This window comes from Rhinopithecus roxellana, chromosome 5, assembly GCF_007565055.1.
Source record: "Rhinopithecus roxellana isolate Shanxi Qingling chromosome 5, ASM756505v1, whole genome shotgun sequence".
Classification (NCBI taxonomy): domain Eukaryota; kingdom Metazoa; phylum Chordata; class Mammalia; order Primates; family Cercopithecidae; genus Rhinopithecus; species Rhinopithecus roxellana.
The window spans coordinates 81,442,282-81,456,575 of NC_044553.1; the positions used below are offsets into that span (position 1 = coordinate 81,442,282).

Sequence of the window (14,294 nt, forward strand, 5' to 3'; positions counted from 1 at the left end):
AGTGTAGAGACTACCACGCCTCCACTACAGAGAGAAGACAACTGGGGAAGGCAGCCCCAGTTAAGAGTTAGAAAAACAATGACAGGTTCAAGGACAACTTTTCAATATCCATCAGTGGCTAACAGAACAGAACAATGCTACAAAGAAAGGAAAGCCCAGAAATTACTAGGAAGGTTCAGAAGTAGTAGTGCATGATATGAAATTTAACCTCTACCCCCATTTTTTCTAGATTTAAATTAGTCCTTAAATAAAAACTTATAATAAAGTTTCAAAACATAAACATTTTTTCCCTCTCTTAGCAGTAAAATATATTCAGTTCCAAAAAAGAAAGGTTGCTCAATTTCCTGTCAAAAGCCATCAGGAGAAGGCCACCTACACTGTAAAAGCAGCAAGAAAAAAACAAAACGCTAAAGAAAAGTCTGATGCGTGGGTGTATACAAAGTGCAATGTAACTACCACCCTGAGTTTTCAAAAGTTCTTTTCCCTGATCATTCTGAGAAATATGAAAATTAGTATAACTGCTAAAGAGAAGTTTGACCTCCAGTCTATTTAAGGAAAACAAGCCCTATGATGGATCTAAGTCGCCTCAAAGGAAGACAGGTATGGAGGGAGGGGGGAAGGAATTCTATGTATTTAACCTATGGTTTTCTGTACCGAGGGAAAACGGGAGATTCTGCCAAAGAGACAATTTGCATGTAATGTTCTCACAGAAAGAATATTATTCTGACAATGAACCTTCTCCCTATAGCCACCCTTACCCCCACCCTGACTCACACAATGTTCTGGACTAGAACCACCTTCATCCAAGGCTGAGTATTCTTAATCTGAAAATATGAAATCGGAAATACTCCAAAATCTGAAACTTTTTAATGCCATCGTGACTTTCACTGCTCAAAGGAAATGCTCATTGGAGCACTTCAGATTTTAGGTTTTCAGATTAGGGATGCTGAACTGGTAAGTATACTACAAATATTCCAAAATCCGAAAAAATAAAAAATCCTAAACACTTCTGGTCCCAAGCATTTTGGATAAGGGAAACTCATCCCATATGTTTAACCCTAAACGTTCAGGGGCTAAGCATTCACAAGTATGTATGTGAGCTGACTAGATTATGAATTAGCTAGAGCATCACATTCGCCACTCTACCAAATGCCCTCACCCTGCTTATACGTTCTGAAAATTTGAAATTCTAAGACAGGCAATCAACAGCCCAGCACTTTGAAAAGTAAACTAAAAGCCTACCGAAATATGCTTAGTACTAAGGTAGACACAGTGTGATGAAATAAGAAAGAAAGAAAGTGCTTTAATGGCTCACCAGCGGATTGAGAAGAAACGAATAGCATACACAAAGTAAGTTAAAATTAAATACAGTATTGTCATTGAATACAATGAGGTGCCATATTTTTGTAAACTACACTTTCCATTCAAAGAAGCAGTTTGGCACAAAGGCAAAATAGATGAAGGAAATAAATAATGGGCCAAGAATGTATTAATGTGATGATTATAAATATTAAAATACAGCATACCAAAAGACAAATCAGGATGTATAATAAGTATAATAACAGGAAGGCCACCATGGTCGGGTAGTTTCAAGACAAGGCAGCCCAACAAGCAAGTCCCTTAAACCTTATAAATGACTTTGATAAGCTAACAATTCTGTTATTAAGTCAACTGTGAGAGGTTTTGCTTTGTTTTACTTTACAACTTCAGACCAACCTACAAAAATGTTGCAAGAACACTACAGATAACTTTTTTTCCTGAACTATTTGAGACTAAGTAGCCAACGTGATGGCCTATCACTCCCAGACTTTAGTGAGTAATTCCTATAAACAAGTGCATTCTCCTACAAAACTAACAATAATGGTGACCATCAAAAACCAGAAATTAACACTGCTGTTATGTTGTCATCTACTTTACAGCCTAGATTTGACTTCTCCAATTAGCCTAATCCTTTTATTAAGAGGTCCTTTCTCCAGAAGGACCCAATTCTTTACTAAAGGTGAAACCTAGTTTTCAACTTTCCCTTTCCTATAAGAGTAGTAAATCTGGCTCCCACTAACGTCAATGTTTATTTATTGGATTTCTCCCTCACACCACATGTCATATAATGCCTTCCCTACTTGTGATCCTGTATCAGAAACAGCCCGTCTCTCTAACCAAAGGACCCATAACGGGGTGGTTTGGCAAAACAAAAAGTTTGAGACAAAAACCACTCTACTCTAGCCACACCACGGAAAAAAATATTCAACCCCACACCCACATCCTATCATCAACGGCCAAGTGGAGAGCCAAGAGTTCTACATTCACCTGGTTCTGATGAGGCACCCTTATTTACAGACTACATGTAAGAAGATAACATTTTTACAGAGCCCAAATGGGCAAAACTAAGAATATATTACTTATAGATACACTCACTTTAAAAAGCAAGAGAATGTTGAACCTGCAGTTCAGGACAGTGTTATTTCCAGAGGGAAAGAAGAGGAGGGGATCACAGGGGAACACACAGTAGCTTCAAAGTAAAACCTGCAAGTGCTAAGCACGAGTTCCTCGACATACAAGATTTGAGCCTCGCCAAACCATGAGGACGTCTTTAGGAGGGTCCCGATTTTACATCAGATATTTGAGGCCTGAAAAGGTTAAGCCCATTGCCTGTGGTCACACAACTAATAAGCAAGTGCTCAGATGCAAGCCCACAGCTGTCTGACTCCAGCCTCTTCCTTCTCGCTCCCTTCCTCAACACAGAGAAAAGACAGGCAGGAGAAACGCAGCTATGATTCTGAACCAACTGGTGGCTTCTAAGGGAGAGATTCCCACTGTACTTCTAAACCATTTCTCAGAGGGTTTTAGAGTAAGGGAAAGTGCAGTTCCAAAACCGGGGAGGGGGGGAACATCTTCCTGAAAGCAAGGAAAGGGGAAAGGGGGTGGAGGCACAAACCTGGGCCCTGCTTGGCACTGCAAGAGCAATATGAACAATCCTCGAGCGAGAGTCCCCATCACATTCCATAGGCTACCAAGTCGGTCCCAACTCAGTTACTAAGTAAAGGCCCTGGGAAAATCTTTTTACTAGTTGTTTTTGTTTTCTTTTATTCTGAAATTGGGGGACAGGAGAGAGAAGACCAGCAAACCATCCATAAAATTCTAAACATAGTCTAAATATGGTAAAACTATAAACTGCTTAGCCCTCAGCATGAAACATGAACTTAGTGACAAAATTTTGAGTCTTTCTGAAGAATTCATATACAGGAATACGAAGGCAGAACAATGCTTCTCTGTAGCAAAGACCAGACACTTGGGAAGCTTAAATACCACTCTACTATCTGAGGATGTTTTAAAACTGTTTTCTAAAAACTAAAAAGATAGAACTACATAAAAAGATAACAGAAGCAAAAAAAAAATGTTATATGTTATTGTCTTCCCAAAACATCAGAAATAACTGCATTCTAACTGCATTTCTGGTAGCGGTATCTCCAGAACCCATCAAAGTCATAACAACTCACATCACCTGGAAAAATCTCATGATCAGCACTGATGATTTTGTGACCTTAATTCATCCTTTCTAAGACAATATTTAAAAGGGAATCAAGCCTTTCCATTGTTGATTTTCCATCGTTGGTGGAATATAACTGAATCCAAGATAATTTTAAGCCTAGCCTCGCCTACAGAAAACAAAACAAAAAATCCTGCTAAGTTCCATCTCCCCCTGCTGTCAACCTTTTCTTTCTAAAAAAGAAAAAGTCTAGAAACAAGGCCACACACCAAAGAAAATGCTACAGAATAAAAGAAATAAAAGGACATACAAAATGGCATAAAAATAATTCACCGGCCTAGACAACATGGCAAAACCTTGTCTCCACAAAAAACATAAATTAGGCAGGCGTGGTGGCACATGTCTGTAGTCCCAGCTAATTGGGAGGCTGAGGTGGGAGGATCATTGGGGCCCAGGAGTTCCAGGCTTCAATGAGCTGTGATCATGCCACTGCACTCCAAACTGGGCAACAAAGTGAGACCCTGTCAAGAAAGAAAGAAAAGAAAAGAAAAGAAAAAAGAAAAGAGAAAAGAGGAGGGGAGGTAAGAGGAGGGGAGAGGAGAGGGAAAGAAAGAAAGAAAGAAAGAAAGAAAGAAAGAAAGAAGAAAGAAAGAAGAGAGAGAGAGAGAGAGAGAGAGAGAGAGAGAGAGAGAGAGAGAGAGAGAAAAGAAAAGAAAAGAAAGAAAGAAAGAAAAGAAGAAAGAAGAAAGAAAGAAAGAAAGAAAGAAAGAAAGAAAGAAAGAAAAAGAAAGAAAGAAGAAAGAAAGAAAGAAGAGAAGAAGGAAAGAAAGAAAGAAGAAAGAAGAAGAAAAGAAAGAGGGAGGGAAGGTGAGGAGGAGGAGGAAGGGAGGGAGGGGAGGAATGAAGGAAGAAGAAGGAAGGAAGGAATTCAGGAAGGAAGGAAGGAAGGAGGGCGGGAGGGAGTGGGAGTTTCGGAGGGAGGGAGGAAACAAAAGAAGAAAGACGAGAGAAAGGAAGAAGAAGAGAAAGAGAGGACGACGAGACGAGACGAGACGAGAAGATAAGAGAGAAGAGAAGAGAGAAAAAAGAAAAGAAGAAAAGAAAGACAGGAAGGGACGCAGACAGAAGTAGGGAGGGAGGGAGGTAGGGAGGGAGGGAGGAAGGAATGAAGGAAGGAAGGAAGGAAGGAAGGAAGGAAGGAAGGAAGGAAGGAAGGAAGGAAGGAAGGAAGGAAGGAAGGAAGGAAGGAAGGAATTCAAAACTCATGCAAACTTTATGTTGCAGCCTAAAACTGTTTACAGTATATCAAAGCCAAGGCATGTAAAGTCATCCTCTAAATACAATAAGCAGGTGAGAAGCACAATCAAAAATCTCACTAGATAAAAAGGGAAAGCATTTAACAGACAACCAGACAAGGTGAAGAGTATTTTTTATTAAAAGTTTTTTAGTTACTTTCTTCCACCTCCTGGATTTGAGCGATTCTCCTGCCTCAGCCTCCCGCATAGCTGGGATTACAGGCACGCTCCACCAACCAGCCAATTTTTTTATTTTTAGTAAAGGCGGGATTTCTCCATTTTGGCCAGGCTGATCTTGAACTCCTGACCTCAGGTGATCTGCCTGCCGTGGCCTCTCAAAGTGCTGGGATTACAGGCGTGAGTCACTGCGCCCAGCTACTTTAGTTACTTTCTTTATGAAAAGTGATCAGGTGCTAATGAATCTGGCATCTGGCATTAGAAAGACAAGAAGTTATCCCATAGAATATCTCAATGAAGAATGCTGAATAAATTCATCCACAGGCACTTGTTTTGTTCATCCTACTGCATTAAGCTCAAGTTGTCCCAACATAACTAACAATTATCCTTGAAAATTTAAGGAGAATAGCTCAGCTTTAAAACAAACTTAAAATTTAGAAAAGAAAAAATTATTACTTCAAAAAAGGGAAAATCCTGAGACATATTGAAGAATTTCTTTGTAAACTCCTAGATAATGAATTTTGGGTAAAAATCAATATGGCTTATTAAAAAATAAATCCCCCCCAAGGTAATCTAATTTACCGTTATTGAGGCAACCCTCTTATCAAGGGACTACAAGAATTGTATTTCTTAACTTAAATATCGATTTGACAACACATGAAGACACAAGAAAGGTGTTCTTCCCAGAAAAGCACATCCCAATGGTTCTTCGACCCCAAGTCGTAAAAATTATTCTTATTCTTCCTTTCCCTGAAATTCTAAACATAAAATTTCTGCATAGACAGAGACAAGCAAATGAAATGACTGAAAAAAGGCCAAAGAAGTGATGACAAGATGTCAGTGGCACCCATATAATCATTATATCCCTTGCAATATATGTATACAGCATTTTAGAAATTTTTATAGGTTAGTTATCTTCATTTTTGAGGCTTCTCCATCTCAGCAGAAGTTCACCTTCCCAGCTGCTCAAGCCAAAAACCTACAATTCATTTACATTCTTCTTTCACATCCCACATCCATTCTGTCAAGACCTATAAATTCTACCTCCCAAAGACCATCTCGACTCCTTCTCTCCATCTCCACTGTCTTCACAATGGTTGAAGTCACTATTAGCTCACGACTAGACAGCTATCCCCGATTCCTTATTAATCTTCATTCTACCCATGATTATTTTCCAGAGAGTAGTCAGACTGACTTGTTAAAAGGTTAGTAAACTACATCTTATTATTCCCCCACTTAAAAGCCTCTAACGTCTTCCCATGGCCTCAGCTGTCAAGAAATGTGAAGAATGTAAAAATTCTGCCCTACATGTGAGCTAACAAGTTAGCCTGCCAAACAGCTACATGGATGCCTGCAGAAGACATGAGACTCCAGGGTCAGAGACAAAGGACATCATTAAGGCAGTAGCAGTGGCCAAACTATCAGTATTTTTTTGTGCTAGTCCCTTAAGCCTCAATTCCCACCAGGTGACACAAAGAGAACAAGATGACATCAGCACAACAGCAGGTTGTGTCACAGAAGAGTAACTCCAAGCTTAGTGAATTGACATCTTTTGTAATGGACAGTAACCTTGCCTGGCCTTTACCCCAAAAGGGACATTCTCTTTCTCTTCCAAGGCCATTCATGATACAAATCATCCTTGAAAAGATCATCCAGAAGGCAGACAGTCAATGTAGAAACACAAGAGACAAGTGGAGAACTGTCCCCCAACATTAGAGTAAGCACCAAGTTTCTTGCTATGTCTATAAGGATCTACATGATTAGTTCTTTCTCTTCAATTTCATCTGGAACCTCTGTCTCCCCAGCATACTCACTCTAGCTCCACTGGCCATCTTTGATGCCTTCCAATGAGCTAAGTTCTTTCATGCCTCATGTACTTGGCCTGCACTGGTCCTTTTGTCAAAAATGCTCTTTGCCTAGCTTAGGTGTCAGTTCCTCAGAAGGACCTTTCCGGGTCAGTCTATCTACTTAAGCAGCTACCCTCACTTATTACCTTTTTACCACTTTGCTCACTCATTCATTTGTGCAATAAGCATTTACTGAGCACCTGCTATGTACCAATCATTGTTACCACAGGCACAATAATTATTTTTGGTACTTGTTTATTTATTTACTAAGTCTTCCTCAAGGTGGAAACCTTGTCTTTTTATTCATCCTTAAATGCCTAGAGCTTAAAATTATGCATTCATTAAAAACTCTGTTGAATAAATGAACAATTATTACAATACCAAGAATCAAAACATTTGCAGATTGGCATGGGAAAGCAGCATGACACTGCACAAGTATGGAATTGGAGCTAGATGTCCTAAATTCAAACCCCCAAATCATCATTTAATGGCACCCAAGGAATTCTACTAAGTTCTTTGTAAAATGAAGTCCTTTCCTACCTAACTCACAAAATTATTGTTAGGATCAAATAACAGAATTTAAATGGAAGCCCTTGCAATGCTGAACGTAATTCAAGACCTGTAACAAGTTAATAGTTAATATACGCCTACTGTGAGGCTGGTCCTACTATGGAAACTTACAATAAAAATTTATAACTTAAGCGAAATTAGAAAACACTTTGTTTTTTAATAAACTTGAAGGGGAAAAATGGTTCTTCCCCCAGAACCCTAGGCTCTGTAGCCCAGGATGGAGTGCAGTGCAGTGGTGCAATCTCTTATCACTGCAACCTCCACCTCCCGGGTTCAAGCAATTCTCCTCAGCCTCCTGAGTAGCTGAGATTACAGGCGCCTGCCATCAAGTCCAACTAATTTTTGTATTTTTAGTAGAGACGGGGTTTCACCATGTTGGCCAGGTTGGTCTCCAGCTCATGACCTCAGATGATCTGCCCACCTCGGCCTCCCAAAGTGCTGGGATTATAGGTAGAAGCCATAAAAGGTGAGTTGCCTTTACCTGATCTTGATCCTAAAATACTAAAAGAATGCTTTTTGGTTACCAAAGTTATTTTTAAGCAAGCTAATCCAATGCAAATTTAGAAAAAGTTGACTATAGTTATACCCCTGAGCACCAACCTTCAAAACAGAATTTCTAGCTTTCTGGCAAAAGTCATGAATCTATAAATTTTAAGGATTAATTTACTGACTTTAACTGAAACCAAAACAGTCTCTTCACTGTGAGGTGGGTAGGTGGGTGGGTGGGTGGGTGAGTGGGGGTGTGTGTGTGTGTAGTCAAGGGAAAGTAAGCTTCATCCTATTATAGATACAAAAGAGTAGTTTCAGAGGCAAGGCACCAGGTGGCCTACAGGAGGAAATACAGTGATCATACTGAAGTGTGAGCAGAGGACTGGGACTGGCAACTAGACTACAAACCAGACCATCAACTTGGACAAGCTGCACAGCTGGCTTGAGCTCACCCATCCACAAGCTCATTTTCTATAACTTCATAATAAAATTACTCAGAATTTAATTTTGAAGGGTACTGCTTCTATGATCTAACACTGAAGTATAAACTGACAAAAAAGGACAGCCATTTTAAAAAAGCAGAATGTGGAAAGAGTATGATTAAGATTCTTTTTTTTTTTTTGGAGACGGAGTGTCAGCCTGTCGCCCAGGCTGGAGTGCAGTAGTGTGATCTTGGCTCACTGCAACCTCTGCTCCTGTGTTCAGGCGATTCTCCTGCCTCAGCCTCCTGCGTTGCTGGGATTACAGGCGCCTGCCACCACGCCTGGCTAATTTTTTTGTATTTTCAGTTGGGATAAGGTTTCACCATCTTAGCCAGGTTGGTCTTGAACTCCTGACCTAGTGATCCACTCACCTTGGCCTCCCAAAGTGCTGGGATTATAGGCGTGAGCCACCAGGCCCTGTCAAGATTCTTTTTACATAACATTTTTCAAACTCATTATACATATATCTAAATAACTAATCGGTACACTGTGTTAGCAAAAAGAAGGAATATGAATTGGTACTTCTAAAACTTAAAATCACAAAGAAAATATTAAATTGAGGCAGAGAAGTACATGAAAAGTCTTTCTGGCACTGCTATGAAAGACACCCAGTTTAAGAAGAATGGAGACAGATGATCAATGTACAATGTACATATGTACAATGTACATATAAGTGGCATTTACAGGGGCACATATTTCAATATATATAATTATATTCAGAAGCTTTTCATTATTCATGTGACGGTCTCTCAAAAACACGCCTCTTTACATGTTATTTTAAAGATGGCTACCTATTCCAAATGCAGAGGGAGAGGGGGACGGCGGCAGTTATCAAATTGTTCACACAGTCCTCAATAACCATAAATACTATTATAATAGTAAAAATAAAATCTAGGACATCTAGAAGCTTCTTCCTTGACATTAATTTAAATATCAAAATATCTAATTGTCTTCCAATTAAGTAATTTCCCTTATAAATAATAATGATGGCATCTCCAATATGCCAGGCACATATTCTTTACCTCATACAATCAATATGACAATCCCAGGACACCGGCATTATCTCTATTTTAGGAAGGAGTATAATAATCTGTGAAATTTTAAATCCTACCCAAGGCCAGACACGGTGGCTCATGCCTGTAATCCCAGCACTTTGAGAGGCCAAGGCAGGCAGATCACATGAGGCCAAGAGTTCAAGACCAGCCCGGCCAATATGGTGAAACCCCGTCTCTACTAAAAATACAAAAATTGTCCAGGTGTGATGGCGCATGCCTGTAATCCTACCTACTCGAGAGGCTGAGACAAGAGAATCACTTGAACCCAGGAGGCGGAGGTTACAGTGAGCTGGGATCACGCCACTGCACTCCAGCCTGGGAGACAAGAGAGAAACTTTGTCTTAAAAAAAAAAAAAAAAAAAAAAAACTTACCCAAGATAAATTAAGAAGTGGCGCCGCTGTTATTTAAACCCAAGACAATCCTATTCCAAATCCTTGCCTTTTTTATACAATGCCATTAATACATTGCTTCTCAATTATAAGTTAATTTTCAGTGTGTTCCCAGCACTACATGAATGAATGAGACTCATTATTTCATCTAATTCCTATAATACTCTTGCAAGGTAATTATTAGCCATATTTGTTTTTCATTTGAGAAAAGACTCCTAACAGTTAAGTAACTTGGCCAATGTCATACAGTTAACTTAGTAACAGGACAAGCAGGGATTCCACCCTAAGTCGCTTGATACAAAGCCTAGGTTTCTACCATTGTATTATGCAGCCTCCACCTTATAGTATTTACAATAATTGTAATTTAGGGATAATTTATAAATTATTAGTTTACTGTCGACAATGCTACATAAAAATGCATGTTATTAACAACAAACTGTTAAAATGTTTATTTTATATTTTTTCAGAAAAAACTGGAAAAATACACAAGTAAAACAAATCTTATGATATTTATGAGTGATAAGATTACTGGTAAATTTTTTTATTTCTATTTTTCTGGTTTTTCCTTAATTATGATACATAACTTACCAAAAGTTAATTTTTTTCTTAGCATTCATTTAACATTTTATATTTTTAGTTATGCCTATCTACCTTAATTAAATATAACTTTTGCTAAAAATATTGGGATAAATGGGAACACTAACTGAGGAAAGTTATGTAAAGAAAAATGTTTTAGAGCACACATAAAAAAAGCTACATTTCAGGACAGGTATGTTTCTGTTTTCTGGAACCTATCAAAACTAAACTATGATTGTAAAACATGATAAAGTTTAATATAACTGCAGAGTTGAACAGACGAACAACAAAGAAAAATATGCCATACAATTACATCAGACAGCCTTTAAGTAACACTAAAAAAAAACCAGCCTTTTTATTTTATATTTATGCAAAAAAGAATTAAAAAAGTAAAAGAGAGGTATTCAGAATCCCATAACTTGGAGGCAATGTTCAAGGAAAATTACTGAAACCAGCCAAGTCAGTGTAACTTGAGAAGAACACCCTTGGAAACTACAGCACAAAATCTTCTTGAAAAAATATCAGTTTTAGTGACTTTTCGGGCATTTGAGCAGATTAACAGTAACCTGAACAAACTACTTAGTGGCTCTGAAATGTTGTTTAAGCTAAACAACAACTCAGACCACGAATACCCACAAACAATCAAATTTACTTTTTAAAATACATACTCTTCTCATTTTGCTCAATGACCCCATATCATGTTCACTAAACCTCTTTGGAAGCACGGCTCCTTCGTTGTGGAGGCTGCAGCAAGTGCAATCTGAAAATGGGAGGTACATAAATTTCATTTCCCTAAAGGAAACTACCACTCTACTACTCACTGAGTAATCTGACAAGAATTTAGCATTTGTCTTAGAAGTCATCAAGTGATATGCACTCCAATAGAAGCACAGGATCAGGAGAGCAGAAAAGGGGACCTTCAACTGTTTCCAAAATGCTTTAAGACCTGAAGCAAATATGACAAAACATTAAGATCTGATGAAGCTGGAAGGCATTATATTATTTCTTATCCTTTCCAGTTTGTTTGAAATATTTTAAAATTAAAAACAGTAATGTTTAATATGTATATATTGACATAGATATTAACATATATAACAATATATAAACATATATACATGTGTATATATTAATATATACACATTTAATGTGTATATAACATCTACACATAATATATACATATAACCTGTATAATATATATACATATATTTATATAGTATATAAAATAGATATGAAATATATACAAATATATAATATATAAAATATATATAAATATGTGTACATATTATACAGGTTAATACAACACTCATTCCTCCTAGTATATTTGAATCCATTAAAACACACATACGATCTCAACATCTCTCCAGCCTTATCTGTGCCACTTGACCACCCAAAGCAGCCACTGCTGCCGTGAATACCAAACATTCCCTAAGATTCAATTTGCTCCTTTGCAAAGCATGAATTCATAAAAAGTGCCATATGATAGGATAAAAAAAATAATTCTTTTGATTTATTTTGGTAATGATGCCAAAATAGTCTTAAGTCCCCTGAGATGGTTTATGTGGATGCCTTCAATCCACTTTTAAAATGAAAATAAGTAGGTTTACTTCTTGAAACGGCACAATTCCAGAACAGATAGTCCTAATCCCCCAGAGAAAAGCACAGGTTATCAAGGCACCTTACAAAGTATGCCACCTACTTTTCACACCAGAAAAGTCACTTTTGGTATTAAGATGACAAGAAGATATATTAATGGCAAGCTCAGACCTTTAAAAAGTGAGTTCTTGGGCTGGGTCTGGTAGTGCAGCTGATGCCTGTAATGCCAGCACTTTGGGAGGTGAAAGCAGGTAGGCAGATTGAGCCCAGGCGTTTGAGACCAGCCTGGGCAACATGGTGAAATCCCAACTCTAAAAAAAAAAAAAAAAAAAAAAAAAATACACTTTGTGAGGCCAAGGCAGGTGGATCACTTTGTGTCAGGAGTTAGAGATTAGGATGGCCAACATGGTGAAACCCCGTCTCTACTAAAAATGCAAAAATCAGCCAGGCGTCATGGTGCACACCTGTAATCCCGGCCACTCGGGAGACTGAGGCAGCACAATCACTTGAACTCGGGAGGTGGAGGTTGCAGTGAGTCGAGACTGCACCACCGCACTCCAGCCTGGGTGACAGAGCAAGCGTCTCAAAAAACTAATAAATAAATAATAATAAGAAGAAAAGGTGTAATGGTTTACACCTGCACCTGTAATCCTAGCACTCTGGGAGCAGAGAAGGGAGGATGGTTTGAGGCCAGGGATTCAAGAACAGCCTAGGCAACACAGCAAGGCCCTATCTCTACAAAATAAAATTCTAAAACCTAGCCAGGTATGGTGGTGTGCACCTGTGGTCCAAGCTACTCAGAAAGGGAAGATGTGAGGATTGCTTAAGCCCAGGGGTTCGGGGTTACAGTGAGCTACGATGGTACCACTGCACTCCAGCCTGGGCAACAGAGCAAGACCCTGTTTCAAAAACAACACAACAAAAGTGCGTTCTTAACTGTCTTCTCACTGAAAGAACCACAGCCTACGTTTGTATGGTGCTTTTGACTACATGGGCAAAAGGCACTACGTGGAAACTACTCTCATTTATAGGAAACAGATGGGGTGAATAATACAACCATCATCAACTGCCTCCCTCTTCCCTTCATTAGATTTTAAGAAACATTCGGTTAGTGACAAAACAAAAACTTGAAAAGCAGAAGTTCACAGCTGAAACAGGACCTGAATATGCATCAAGGAACATGTTATGAGCATCATAGTGGTCAGTCCTAAATGACATGATTTCAGCTGTATGTTTCCTTATTCTCAAAAATCAGTGCTAAACTTACTTGCCACTCCTCAATGAAAGCTGACATCTATCTCCACCCTCACCAGCCAAACAGGTTAGATTTTAATTAAGGTGCAATTATTACTTTATTTAAGAATATGTACTTACTTTAATTCAAACACTTACGAAACATCTATTGGGTATAAAGTTCTGAGCAAAAAGCTGTGGAGCTCCAAAGATCCCAATGATCTTGAACTTCCTTTTGAAAAGTTCACAACCTAATTCACAGGGAAGGATACGTAAAAGCAGCAAGGACACAAAGTGTAAGTAGGTACCACTTCAAGGACAGCAAAAGAACACGAAGTCCTACTTTGTCCTTACTATCCATGTGGTATCTGTCATCTAGCTTTGGCCTCACCCTTCAGAAAGCCAGGGAACTCAAGTGCCTACTTCAACATCATTTCTGGCACCCATGAACTTGTGTGCTATCAATCACTACGAGATTACAAAGATGATCATCAAATCTCAGCATCCCAAGAGTGTCAGTCACACAAGGCGTGTCATTCAGTCACTGCTCATGTGTAAATATCCACTTTTAAATACAGGGAATACATTAATGTGAATGAAACTTGGAGGACTTGTAATTCTGTCAGGTAGTTTAAGTGAGTACTCAATTTATTAATGCAAAAGAAAATGCTACAATTCGTTTTCACTCAGACCCAAAGTATCAACATTCACTACGTGAGCTGCTGTTGACAAAAAATACTGCCATGATTGTAGTGAAAACATAATTTTATGTATAAAAATAGTTCGAAACTTCCAAATAATACCTGGAACACAATAACCTTTGAAAGTTAGTCTAAAGAAATGCAATTAAATTTTGGTTATTTAATTCCAGTTAGGCCATCAACCTTTCAAGAAAAAAGAAACTCTGTGGTAATTTGTCACATCTTATAAAAGTCAATTAAAAGTAGAACACAAACTCTGCCACCTAAGACGCTAAAAATGCCTCACTGTGTACTTACATAAGATGTAAAAACAAGATGAAATAGTGGCTTTTATAATTAAAAGGCTGCCTGAACAAAAGAAATTCTGAATACCATACTTGGCAAATAATACTAACAAAG

The 14,294-nt window shown here is 38.4% G+C and overlaps 1 protein-coding gene and 1 non-coding gene across 10 annotated transcripts in view; both read right to left on the minus strand.

The window, feature by feature from the left end:
* SIPA1L1 (signal induced proliferation associated 1 like 1) overlaps nucleotides 1-14,294 on the minus strand; it is a 412,564-nt gene that overhangs the window by 326,260 nt on the left and 72,010 nt on the right. The window lies entirely within an intron of this gene.
* Nucleotides 13,877-13,947, minus strand: LOC115898000. Its single transcript, XR_004057767.1, has one exon. It is a non-coding gene; the product is annotated as a small nucleolar RNA SNORD56 (small nucleolar RNA).